The 12,066-nt window shown below is 37.3% G+C and overlaps 1 protein-coding gene across 1 annotated transcript in view; it reads right to left on the bottom strand.

Annotated features, from left to right (window-relative positions):
• ARHGAP28 (Rho GTPase activating protein 28) overlaps positions 1-12,045 on the bottom strand; it is a 194,043-nt gene extending 181,998 nt beyond the window's left edge. Inside the window, exon 1 of the mRNA XM_011957810.1 lies at positions 11,929-12,045. The gene's annotated coding sequence lies outside the window, so the exon portion shown is untranslated. The remainder of the gene's footprint in view (positions 1-11,928) is intronic.
• Positions 12,046-12,066: the final 21 nt, after the last annotated feature.

Raw genomic sequence — 12,066 nt, 5'->3', positions numbered from 1 at the left:
AAGAAAGAAAGAAAGAAAGAAAAGAAAAAGAAAAAAAGAAAATCAAGTTATGTGTTCCTAGTTCTCAGCATGCATTTAATCACCAAATCATACCAACTTCTTTGCTTGTTTTCCCCATGGAATCCTTCAGCATCTTTCACCCATATTCCCACAACTCCAGCCGAGGCCTTCATCAGCTTTACTTAAGCTACTTCATTACCCTTCTAAACCATTTCTCCAGCTCTTTGTGGTCTATTTGAAAACCATCTTTTATACTCTAGAGGAAGAAAGAGATTGGGTGATCCTGGAAAAGAATAAAAGCAAAGAGCTACAAGATTACAGTTTTGATTTTATGGATTTTGATCCAAATAGCTTTCAAACCAGATTAAACTACTAATGAGCCAAACTGGATGTGGGCACGGTTGGGGGTAGGGGAATAAGAGACAAAAGCAAGAATAACCTAGAGTAAGATTTGGCTAAATGACGAATTCCTGTTTAAGATACACTTTAAAAGCCCGCTAAATGGCAAAGCACTTCCATGAACTCTAAAGAGAACTGGTGCTATTTTTTTTCTTAACTCCCACAATAAGAACTTTTTTATCATCTGGATGAGAGGAGTATCATGTTTGTTTAGGATTGGTATAATCGAAATCAGCTTCACTTGGGCTTCTTATAAGCAATGACTCATGTTATTTTAGCTGGTGTGGGATCATTGCCTCATGAAGGATGACACAGCTTTAGACATGCGGATCCTGGCCTGCTTTTTCCAATTCCATGCCTCCAGCAGCTGGAAGAGGTGGGAGTCCTCCAGCCTGCAGCTTTCTGCAACTCAGCACAGTTCAGATTTTATGAAAACAGTTGCCGAGTCGACCTTGTAATCACAAGAGCCTCATAAATGAGGAGGGAAAGGAGTTCAGTTGTGGTATGTTAAAAATCACAGGGCCAGGCATCCTCTGTTTTTCAAAACAGAATCTGTGGAAACTTACAGTCAGCTCTTTCCCTCATTAATTGCTTACTCTATTGAGGTCAGTAATTTTTTTGTTTTTAAGATAACAATGAAAAGTCACAGCAAATATGTTTTCAAGACTCTCCAACTTACATTCACTAAGATAATGTGCACGGGTGGTTGTAACAGTGTTTGAAAGGAAGCTAAGGAAATGCCATTCTCATAATCGACACCACCTTTTCTCTAGCTCCATACCCAGTCAGGGAGAAAGTTCTCCCCGCCTCCATGTTTTCCTTGCTGTTGGCCTGCCTGCTTCCCCGAACCCAGGAGACTATGCTGTAGGCCTGTGCGAATGCTACGGTGATGGGAAGCAGGTGGTTGAACCTGGCTGGACAGGTTGGTAATTCCCTATGAGGCTCTAGGCAAGACACTTTCCCATACTTTGCTTTCCAGTTGTAGCACAGACATTGTTCCTGGCTGTCCTTACTCATGACTGGTCTTCAAGAAACTTAGTTCTCATTAGCAACATACTCTGAACTCCCCAGCTGGTTAAGAACAATGAGAAGACACTCCCGAAGACATGGCAGTTAGCAGAAAAGCCCAGACTACTATTTATTGTATCATGAAAATGACTGTCCTATCACTGTAGTTCTAGTGTCCTAAGAACTAAAGTTTATTAAAATGAATAGCTTGACAAATTAACACAATGGCCCAGACTGAGGGCCATTATGATTCTGACCTTGCAGAGGATTCAGGTCCAGACTAAAATGGGTCTAGGATTCGTTTTCTAAATGGAAATATCTGAGCCTCTTCTGAGATTGGCATCATCCATGGCTCCAAGGTCACTGATGGACAAGGGCTGTACCCGGGCTTACAGGAGACTAGGGATGGCTCAGGAGTCTGAGTTTCCACAGCCTACATTTTTGAGCAAGATTTAGAACAGAACAGTCATCTCTACAGTGATCATTGTCTAGGACCTGACTTGATCCCCTGGTTGCCTTCAACTCGGACAAGGTGAAAACTTGACTGAAAATTGGGAGAGAATAGAGGAAGAACTCATTAATTCTCATGAAGTGGTGTTTCTCAATGTTCATTAAGAATTCTTTCGGTAGGGCCGGGCAAGGTGGCTCATGCCTATAATCGCAGCACTTTGGGAGGCCAAGGTGGGCAGGAGTTCCAGACCTGAGGTCAGGAGTTCCAGACCCGCCTGATCAACATGGAGAAACCCTGTCTCTACTAAACATACAAAATTAGCCAAGCGAGGTGGCGCATGCCTGTAATCCCAGTTACTCGGGAGACTGAGGCAGGAGAATCAGTTGAACCCGGGAGGTGGAGGTTGCAGTGAGCCAAGATCACGCCATTGCACTCCAGCCTGGGCAACGAGAGCGAAACTCGTCACACACACACACACCTAAAAAGAATTCTTATGGTATAAATCATACTGCAAGGAATTAAGCAAAAAAAAGTTTTTAACTATAGAAATATATTTTAGTAGTTAAAAAAGCAACTAATAAAACTAAAGTGAAAAATTTTAAGATTTAGTTACTAAGAACATAAACCTAAAGATTAAAGGATTAAAACCTGCCCTCCTTCTGCGAGAGAGAGAGAGAGAGAGAGAGAGAGAGAGAGAGAAGCCCAACCACAGGAAGATTTCCTGTTACTGACTGCCTAGATCTTACCTTCTTAGTCAATTTGAATGTCTTCTCTAGAGAATTTTGTTTAGTTTTAAATACTGTTAAATATAGTCTTAAATAAGACTATGTGAAGGATAAGAATATAAATTTTTAAAAATCTTATTATTGAACTTCCTTCAAGTGATAATAACAGTTCTCAAATATATTATTATATTTAAATCAATTTCATATATCCATTCATAACCACTTCTATGCTTATTCCATTGAAACAGAATAGAAATGTTTGCAAAATGAAAGACTAAATCAACACTGAATATTTGTAACCTCTACTACGTGGAAGCTGCTCTTGCTGGTTATTAACAGGGCTATACCGGTATTGTCCCCGCTCTGAATAATCAAACTGAGGCAGAGAAACAATAAATCCATCATCTACTAATAACGTTACAAGATTTAAATAACAGGTTAAAAGCAGCAGCTCTAGAAGAGACTGGGTTGGAATGCTGGCGTTCCTTGCTGTGTGATCTTGGGTTACTTCTGTGCTTCAGTTTCTTCCTGTGTCACAGAACTGCTGTAAAGAATAACTGGGATAACGTATGCCAAGCTTTTAGCATAGCGCTTGCCTCATTTGTAAGCTCTGATTAAAGCTAGGACTTATTTTTAAAGAATCAACATGCAGGACCATAGGGCATGATGAGCGCACGACTGATTACCAAATGAGCATTATGGTGGTAGGTGGCAGCCTGTCATGGTAGCCAGAACTCTTCTGGCTACAGTTCTCGAGGAAACCTTCAGAGAAGTTTAGCCCTCACTTCTTTGACTGCGTTTATTCATTCTCTCTCTCTTTTTTCTGCTTTTTATCTCTTGCCATTTAAATATCGATTTAATCCCAACCACTAACATGTAACTTTGGCTACTACATAAATTTTTGTGTTGTAGTGAGGGTGAGAGGAAAAGTGGAGAGAGAAGAAATAAATCAAATATCATAGTATGAGTTATAATGTCATTTTAGGATGTTGAGAATTTTTTCTAGTCACTGTCAGATTTCTCCACTCATCTTCAAAAACATAAAATAATTGATGGACCTTTGTATAAAGGTAAATACACTAACAGGTGATTTCTTTTTAAGGCAAAAGCATTGGTCAGTGTTTTCTAAATTGATTTTCATAAATGAATACTCAATAGGAAATTTCAATGAGATTTTTTTCCCTGTACACTATAAATGTATATAAGTAAATTTTGTGGCTAGCCACAAAGTTTAACAAAGATACAAAGATTTATCTCCGGTACGTAAAAGATAATCAGTACCCAAACTTACAATTGCTAAAATAGCACAAATAAATCTCAAGTGTTTGACAGTTTAAGAAATACTACCTACTACTTTTGTCCTTGGTTTCCAGTTTCTCCTTCCTGTGCTTTGTATTGTGTATTTGTATGCAGTCATCATCTATTCATTTAAGGGATCAGAAAAGGAATGCATAGATTTAATTAGTTTTTAAGAGTAACATGACACAGGCAGCTGGTTGTCTAAGGGATACTTAGTATATGTTCTCCCAACCTTGGAATTACATGGCACTAACTACCTGTCAAATGGATAGTTAAGAAGATGCATATATAGCAAAACAATCTACTTTCTTTACTTCCCACTTTAGAGACTAAAGCAACCTGAAGTTTTTGTACACGTTATTATTTTGTTGTGATGCACAGCCTATAGTAATCACAAAGAAATGATGTATGAAACTTCATATGATAAAGAATGATACATTATGAAAAACTCACTAACTCAATAACCAGAGCACAGCAAGAGACAAAAAGCAAACAAGCTAAAAAAAAAAAAAAACTCTCAAAGAAACCAAAATAAATGCTATCAAATTCTTCAACAAAAGAGTATACACTTTAATCCTTTAAACCGCATTTCCTTCACATAGTTGTAACAAGCTGGTTATCTAATCAAAAGCAAATTACAAAGCATGTTAAAAGTAACAATATTAGAAATAAAAGTACTGCTAAAGACTTTCAGAGCTGCCTGAAGAAATAAGTAATAATTTCAATTTTTAGGATTTTTAGGAAATAAAACAATATACCAATATAGACTATTTATTAGTAAAGCAAGCAAACTTACACATCTCAACGGGTACCTTTACTTTAGTAACACATGCAATTATGCTGTCTTAATGACAACAGTTATTAAGAAAAGGTTAATTTCTAACACTATTTAAGGGTGTGCCTGACTTATTTTCATCCAAAGAGGCTTAGAAACAAAGCAAAGTGTATTGCCTAAATAGACAGAATTTATTTCCAAAATTTTCTTCTGAAAAACATTCCATTTATCTCCTTTGCTTTGCTATATAACATCTTACTTTTATTCTTGGCTAGAACTGATATCTAGAGACCATATGGTTGAAAAATAAGAACATGGCAATTACCTCAGAAACAAAATTGTTTAGTTTGAGGATGGAATGAGAAAAAATTCTGATTACATGCAAATTAGAATGTTTACTTTAGTTAAAATACATTTGCAGATGTTCACATAACATCTCCGGAACACTAGTAAGAGGAAAATGTTTTCCATCAGGTACAAAGATAATTCTAAAAGAATAAAAGACAGTTTCAGTAATACTCTCTAGGCAAACTGGGATTTAAGAACAGCTACACTCTCTTTACACAGCATTTAATTTAGCAACTTTCTGATTCTTTTTTTTTTTTGAGGCAGAGTTTCACTCTTATTGCCAAGGCTAGAGTGCAATGGCGTGATCTTGGCTCACCGCAACCTCCGCCTCCTGGGTTCAAGTGATTCTCCTGCCTCAGCCTCCCAAGTAGCTGGGACTACAGGCGCCCACCACCACGCCTGACTAATTTTATATTTTTTTCTAAGTAGAGACGGGGCTTCACCATGTTAGTCAGGTTGGTCTTGAACTCCCAACCTCAGGTGATCCGCTCACCTCGGCCTCCCAAAGTGCTAGGATTATAGGTGTGAGCCACTGCACCCAGCTGATTTTTCTTCTTTGAGCCTATTAATAAACATTTGTTTCCAAAAAATTTTTAAAAATAGAAAATCTATCTTTAGAGCTTTCATAAACTCAGACCAGGTCAAATTAAACCATTTTTTATACTTTGTGTCAAAACTGAAAAAAAAAAAAAAAAAGAGTGGATTAAATGACTGTTGATGCCTATTTATATTTGGCTGACTTTTTAAAAGCTAATGGGGTAAAAACAAAATCAGCAGGACTCCTAGATGTCTATTTCACAGTATGTAAAACAAGTCCAATATAGAAGAAATGCGAGAAATAGAAAGTCACCTTTAGAACACCACCTTAGTGAATTTTACTGACAAGATCCACAGATAAATGCTAAAAGGAAAGTTTAAAGAGAAAAAGGATATTTCCATAGTCTCAAAGTATCTCTCCGAAGGTAGCTATTAATTATAAAGAGGAAAACAGTAACTTTATAGTACAGAAATCTGGCAGATACCACCTTATCCAGATGATCAAACCTAACACCAATATTAGTAAGATGTCAACATCGCATACCCACTGTATGATGCCCTCAGAGGAACCCAACGTTACTTCCACAGATTTCTCATCAAAAATGCATAAGCTTGGTCAGGCATGAAGGCTCACATCTGTAATCTCAGCACTTGGGGAGGTCAAGGTGGGCAGATCACTTGAGCCCAGAAGTTTGAGACCAGCCTGGGCAACATGGCAAAACTACATCTCTACAAAAAATACAAAAATTAGCCAGGCGTGGTGGCATGTGCCTGTAGCCTCAGCGACTCAGGAGGCTGACATGGGAGGATTACTTAGGTCCAGGAGGTCCAGGCTACAGTGAGCCATAATTAGACCACTGCACTCCAGCCTGGGTGACAGTGCAAGACCTTGGCTCAAACAAACAAACAAAAAAACCATAACCTTAATCTAATCATGAGAAACATCAGACCAACCCAATTTGAAGGACTTCCTATAAATCACCAACCAGTTCTCAAAAAGTGTCATGAAAGACAAGGACAGACTGTCAGATTGCAGGAGACTCGGGAGACACAACAAAATTCAGTGTGGAGTCCTGCATTCAATTCTACAACAGGAAAATTCCAATTCTAGTGGAAAACTGGTGAAATCAGAACATAGTTCGTAGTTTCGTTTACAGTATTGTATCAGTTTTACTTTGTTTAGTTTTCACAAACGGTATTCTGGTTTTGCAAGATGCTAACATTTGGGGAATCTGGGTAAAGGTTACGCAGAAACTTTCTGGACTACTTTTGCAAGTTTCAGAATTACATCCAAATAGAAAGTTAAAAGTTACGACTTTTTAGTCATCATCTTCATCTACGTGAGGCGATTCTATAATACTCTAAATTCCCTAAATTTTTGTGCACACGTTACAGATTAATGATCAGGGAGAAGTGAGCAGCTTAAAAATGGATAGAGCAACTGGCCAAATATGTAGCCATATGACACCATCAGAGGAAATGTAGCAGATGTTTTCCAACAGCTCTGCATACGGAGGAACCTATGCTCAGCAGGGATCCCACTGTAAAAAGAAACCAGAGACATCAACTCTGGTTTCAACCATAACATAAAGAATGACCTACAAATACCTATTGTCTAGTAAGAATCTTATTTCCATTACTGTTTTTGAATCCTCTCAAGAAAGCATACCTAAGTATCCCCCAGAATTTGGTGTCCCTGTGCATGTGTACCTAAACTCATACAGGCCTACACGAATGCTTAGTAAGAGTTAGCACCTGGAAATAAATGTCTTCTTAATTAATTAATTTCAGTCCAATAAATCTATCACTAAAAGTTGCTAAATTTAGTTTTTCCTCAACATAAAATATGTACTTTCTAATCATCAATTCCATTTTAATCAAATTATCTTATTATTAGGAATCGTTAAGAAACAATAGCCCCCTCATAGAAGTTTAAACATTGCTGTAGAATTAGAATTCCTAGGATAACCTTGGTTAGCTTCTATATTTGTTTTCGAGGAAGAGTTGGCTGTTTCCCTCCTCTATTTTTGTCCTCTCTCGGGAAGTTTATGGTATAACTAGATAAATATCAGAAATAATCACGGCCATTTTCTACTATACCTTCACTAAAAAATATTGTATGTCATTATTTGTATATACTCAGGAAACCCTTGAAAAACAAAATATCTAGCTTTATCTTTGGCTCCCTTTCATTTTATCAGTGAAATTATTTTGTATGTTTGTCCATAGTCTCACTCTGGATTCTGAATAGAAGCTTGGCCTCTCTAAAAATCATGATTCTAATTTCAACCATTTAACAGAACTGATCATTTATAGTTATTTTATTCTCTTTCTTCCTTTACAAGAGGATGCGGATATACAATTTTGTGAAAAAAAGAATTCGTTCTCTTCCTCGCAACAAATACTAATGACTTGTGAGTCTCTTCGCTGCGTGAATCAATTTTGCAGTGGTTTGAATCCCCCATGATCTAGAAGTGCACTGTGGACACCAAGTAGGGACTCCCTGCCACTGCTAAGCACATCAAGGTGCTAAACCCAGAAGGTACTTGGTATTCCTCATCAGGAATAAGCCTAAACTGCCCAGAAACGCAAGCTGAGCATGTTTTTTGTTGTTGTTGTAATATCAAATTAGTTGACCAAAACGGAAAATAAGGGAGAATGAAATATGTTTACTAAAACTTCCTCTGAGGGAATGATGCTCTTGCTTTAAACTACTGAAAAGTTGATGTGCCTATTAGGGACAGAAAGATGTTGTATCTTCGTGGTTTTCTTGCCTTTTAGCTCCAAAGACACAAATTAAAATTCATATTACAAGTATGCCATGCTAATGAAAAGTCATAGCCAAAATAGACTCTGTGGAGTCCTTGAAATTAATTCCTAAGAAAACTTGAAAAGATAAAAGTAATATGAGAAAATATAATTAATTATGAGAATTAACAAGCAAGTCTATTCATCCTCACACTCTATTAGAATCAAGGAATATGGTGACAGAAATTGAATAAAAAATAGGAAATAATTCTTAAAGAAACAGGAGTTGTGGGAAAGAATCCCAAAGGCTCAAAAGGAAATATGTATAACCGTATTTTAAATGCCACAGCAGATTGCCCCATGCAAATTAAAAGAGCAAAAACAGAACAGGACAAGATGGACAAAGGATAATCTATATATTAAAAATCAATGTATCAACTTATATATTCTAAATATTGATTTTAAAAAAAGAACTTAAATCTGAGGATTCCTTACCATCAATATTTCCCAACCTAGAATCTTTTAGGTACACACAACTCCCTCTAAAGCCAGTGCATTTATATGACTTCAGGTGGTTTCATTTATTATGCTCCACACATAGTTTTAACTAATTTATAAAATGAGGTAAGAATGAATGATTCCTTTGATTCTTCGGAATTGCAAGATCGGAGCTATAAAACTCAGATATTTGAGTTTTAAATGGCTCCCTTTTTTTTTTCTTGACAAATAAGGCTTTCTTAACCTTGTTTTGTTTGTCCACTTCTGATAGTGATGCAAGTACCAAAAATGTTTGACTCTCCTCTTTACAGCAACAACACCTGATTAAAAGTGATAACAGTAGGAATACAGCTAACATATCTGGTGCTTACTTTGCGTTGGTCAATATCCTAAGCAGCGGAAGTAAATTGCCCAAGGCCACACTGTAGTAACTGGTGTAGAGTCAGGGTCTGCCAATGTGACCTCAAGCCTGAGTAACTGACAAGTACATTTCACTGGCTACTTACTTTAGGAAAACAAAATAAAATTAGTAAAATAAAAGAAAATGAGCAGGCCCTAAAGAAACTGCTTCAGTGTTGAAGGGAAACAGGGAGAGCGTGGCAAACAAGCACAGCAGCCCCCATGATGGAGCAGCCTTGGCTCAGCTTCAGTTAGGGATGGCAGGCAGTAGGGCAGGCCTGAGATGCTGGGTCCTTCAATCTTTTTTTTTTTTTTTAATGGTTAGCTAAAAATCCAGATTTACATCTGAAGCCTCTTGATGTAGAAATATTGTCACTTACTTCATCTTTTTTCTCAAAGCCTTGCTGGTTTGAAAGGTAAAGGACCACATTCTTGGGGCAGGGATTATGTCCCATTTATCTTTGTAACCCAAATGTCTAACACGTTACTAGCACACAGTAGGCACAAACAGGTTGAGGCTGGTAGTTAAAAATCCCACCATTTTATCTTGGCTATTTTGTAATCTTGGCAGGAATTCATTAATTTATTCAACAAATATTTATTGGGCTACTACAATGTACCAGATACTGCTCTAGGGATATAATAGTGGAAAAAAATGACCAAATAGAAAGATATTATATTCTATTTTACTGGGAAAAGGCTAGGAAAAAAACCCTTAAAAACATATAAACTCAGGTGTAGTAGGGGTCTGGAAAATAAAAAAGAATGGTTTGCTTTGAATTGAACCTATGCCACCAAGAGCTAAAAAATAATGATAGTTAGATACAAAAGTCCACGCTTTCTAGTGCCATTCTGGTCATTGCTCCACAAATAGGTTACAAATGTGTAAGCAATTTAAAGGAAAGGGTATTCCTGAAAGAGAGAGTGCTTTCTTCAGAAGTAGAACAATATGATCTTGCTTCTTGGCTTGAAAGGAAGTATTGATCGTTACTTAGTGAGTCAAAGGTTAATAACTTGGGCCTGATTATTTCTGTTATCAGACTTATGATTAATGGTGTCCTCTGGCTCTTTGTAAATACAGGAACCTCTTTTTGATTGCTTTTTTTTACTAGGAACCAAGGAATTAAGCTACTCTCTTGTGATTGGGTTGCAGAGGGCCAGGGGGGCCTGCAGCAGAGGGACAATGGTACCAAGGCTCCCATAGAGTGCAGGGCAGTCACCAAAAATGCAAACTTAGAACAATGTGAATCTAATTGGCAACCTTAAGGTGAAATACTAGCTCTGACATGTAACGCTTGCTCTCATGTATTATCATTCCACAAGACCACATGCTGAGTTAATAGAACTTCTGCTTCCAGTTTGCTTTGGAAACGGATGTAGTTTCAAATCGCCCAAATGGCACAATCTGGCTGGCGCTCTGAGACAGCTGCTGGGAATTATAGACAGGACAGCTACACTAGAATCGTTTAAGAAATGGACAAACTTGGCCCATGCTTTTCATCAACACACATACACACACACACAGATACACATATATATATATTTAGTTAGTCATAATCTGAGTACTTACAGCCAATGATTATGTTTAGAAAAGAAAATACCCTAAAGACAAAAGCCAGTTTATATTTTCAAGGAGCCTTTAAAAGTATATGCACAACTCCTAAAGCTGGAAAAAAATGTTATTTTCCCACTGTCTTTATATAAAAATGAGATTTCACTCAACCTGCTGTTTTTGAAAGAAACAACATTTTCTTTGTTAGCCAAGCCCAACATAGATCTCTTGCCAATGTAGTTTGTTCTTCCCGTGGATACTAGCCAAAAAGATATTCCTTGAAATAAAGTCACAATCTGTTAATTAGGAAATCAATTAAAATCACAATCAATTAAATTAGGAAACAGAAGCAATCATTATCACATAACTCAAGTTAAAAGTATGAGAAAAAAGAAATGATTAAAAATAAACATGATGAAAACACATCACTCAAATTGCCCACTTGTAAAGAAAAGCATTCATCAATGGATTAGATAGTCACATTTACACAAATAAAACTTCCCCCAAATATGTATCAAATATCAAACCATCTCACTCATCACAATACTTTTGTCTACCCACTTAACCACTTTTGTTTTAGTTAAGGAGAGTCTCATTGGCCTTGATCTTGCATCAAATGGATGATCACTGACACAGTAATTTAACATACATCCCTGATTAAATCTGAAATATACAGGATGAGATGCTTATAGGCTTCTTTTGACCAAAAGGAAATATAATTGCATTGACAGCATAGAGTTGACATTAGCAGTAATCAAATAACGACACCAATGCATTTATACAATTGAAAGGTTTTAACATGTAGAAATAAAATTGTCTTTTAAAGTCTACTGAGGTGTACTTTTTAGAGAATTTCTCAACCTACATTTTAAATCAGGCATGCAGTTACTGAACAAGCTCTCAAAAGGAGTATTCTGAGGATTTAGGGTTATGTATTTTAATGTTTTCTTTTCAGGTGCTGCTTGTGTTTCATTTGGAATATTTTTTAATTTCCCGAGATTTTATAGGCAACTTTGGCCGAAATGATATAATATATATTATATATATACACATGACTTATCCTCAAATCGTATCAAGAATGCAATCCCGCTGCTAATCTCTGCTAGCCAACGACTTCAGCCCAGGCTGGTGGAGCCTTGGAGCGTTTCCCACCTCCAGTCAAAGACAATGCAAAGAACCCCAGGCTCACTCATCTAGTCCATTAAAACTTGAAACAACAATCAGCGCCCAGGCAGAAGGCGCAGCTGCACGGCGAACCCCCCAAGCCCAGCGCCACTGCGCCGCCCTGGCGGGAGCGGCTCCGAGTACCTGCTGAGCGGGTGGCTGG

This window comes from Colobus angolensis, unplaced genomic scaffold (genome assembly GCF_000951035.1).
Source record: "Colobus angolensis palliatus isolate OR3802 unplaced genomic scaffold, Cang.pa_1.0 Scaffold45, whole genome shotgun sequence".
In the NCBI taxonomy this organism is placed as follows: domain Eukaryota; kingdom Metazoa; phylum Chordata; class Mammalia; order Primates; family Cercopithecidae; genus Colobus; species Colobus angolensis.
The sequence above is the reverse complement of the archived record's forward strand: the minus strand, read 5'-3'. Positions and strand labels throughout refer to the sequence as shown.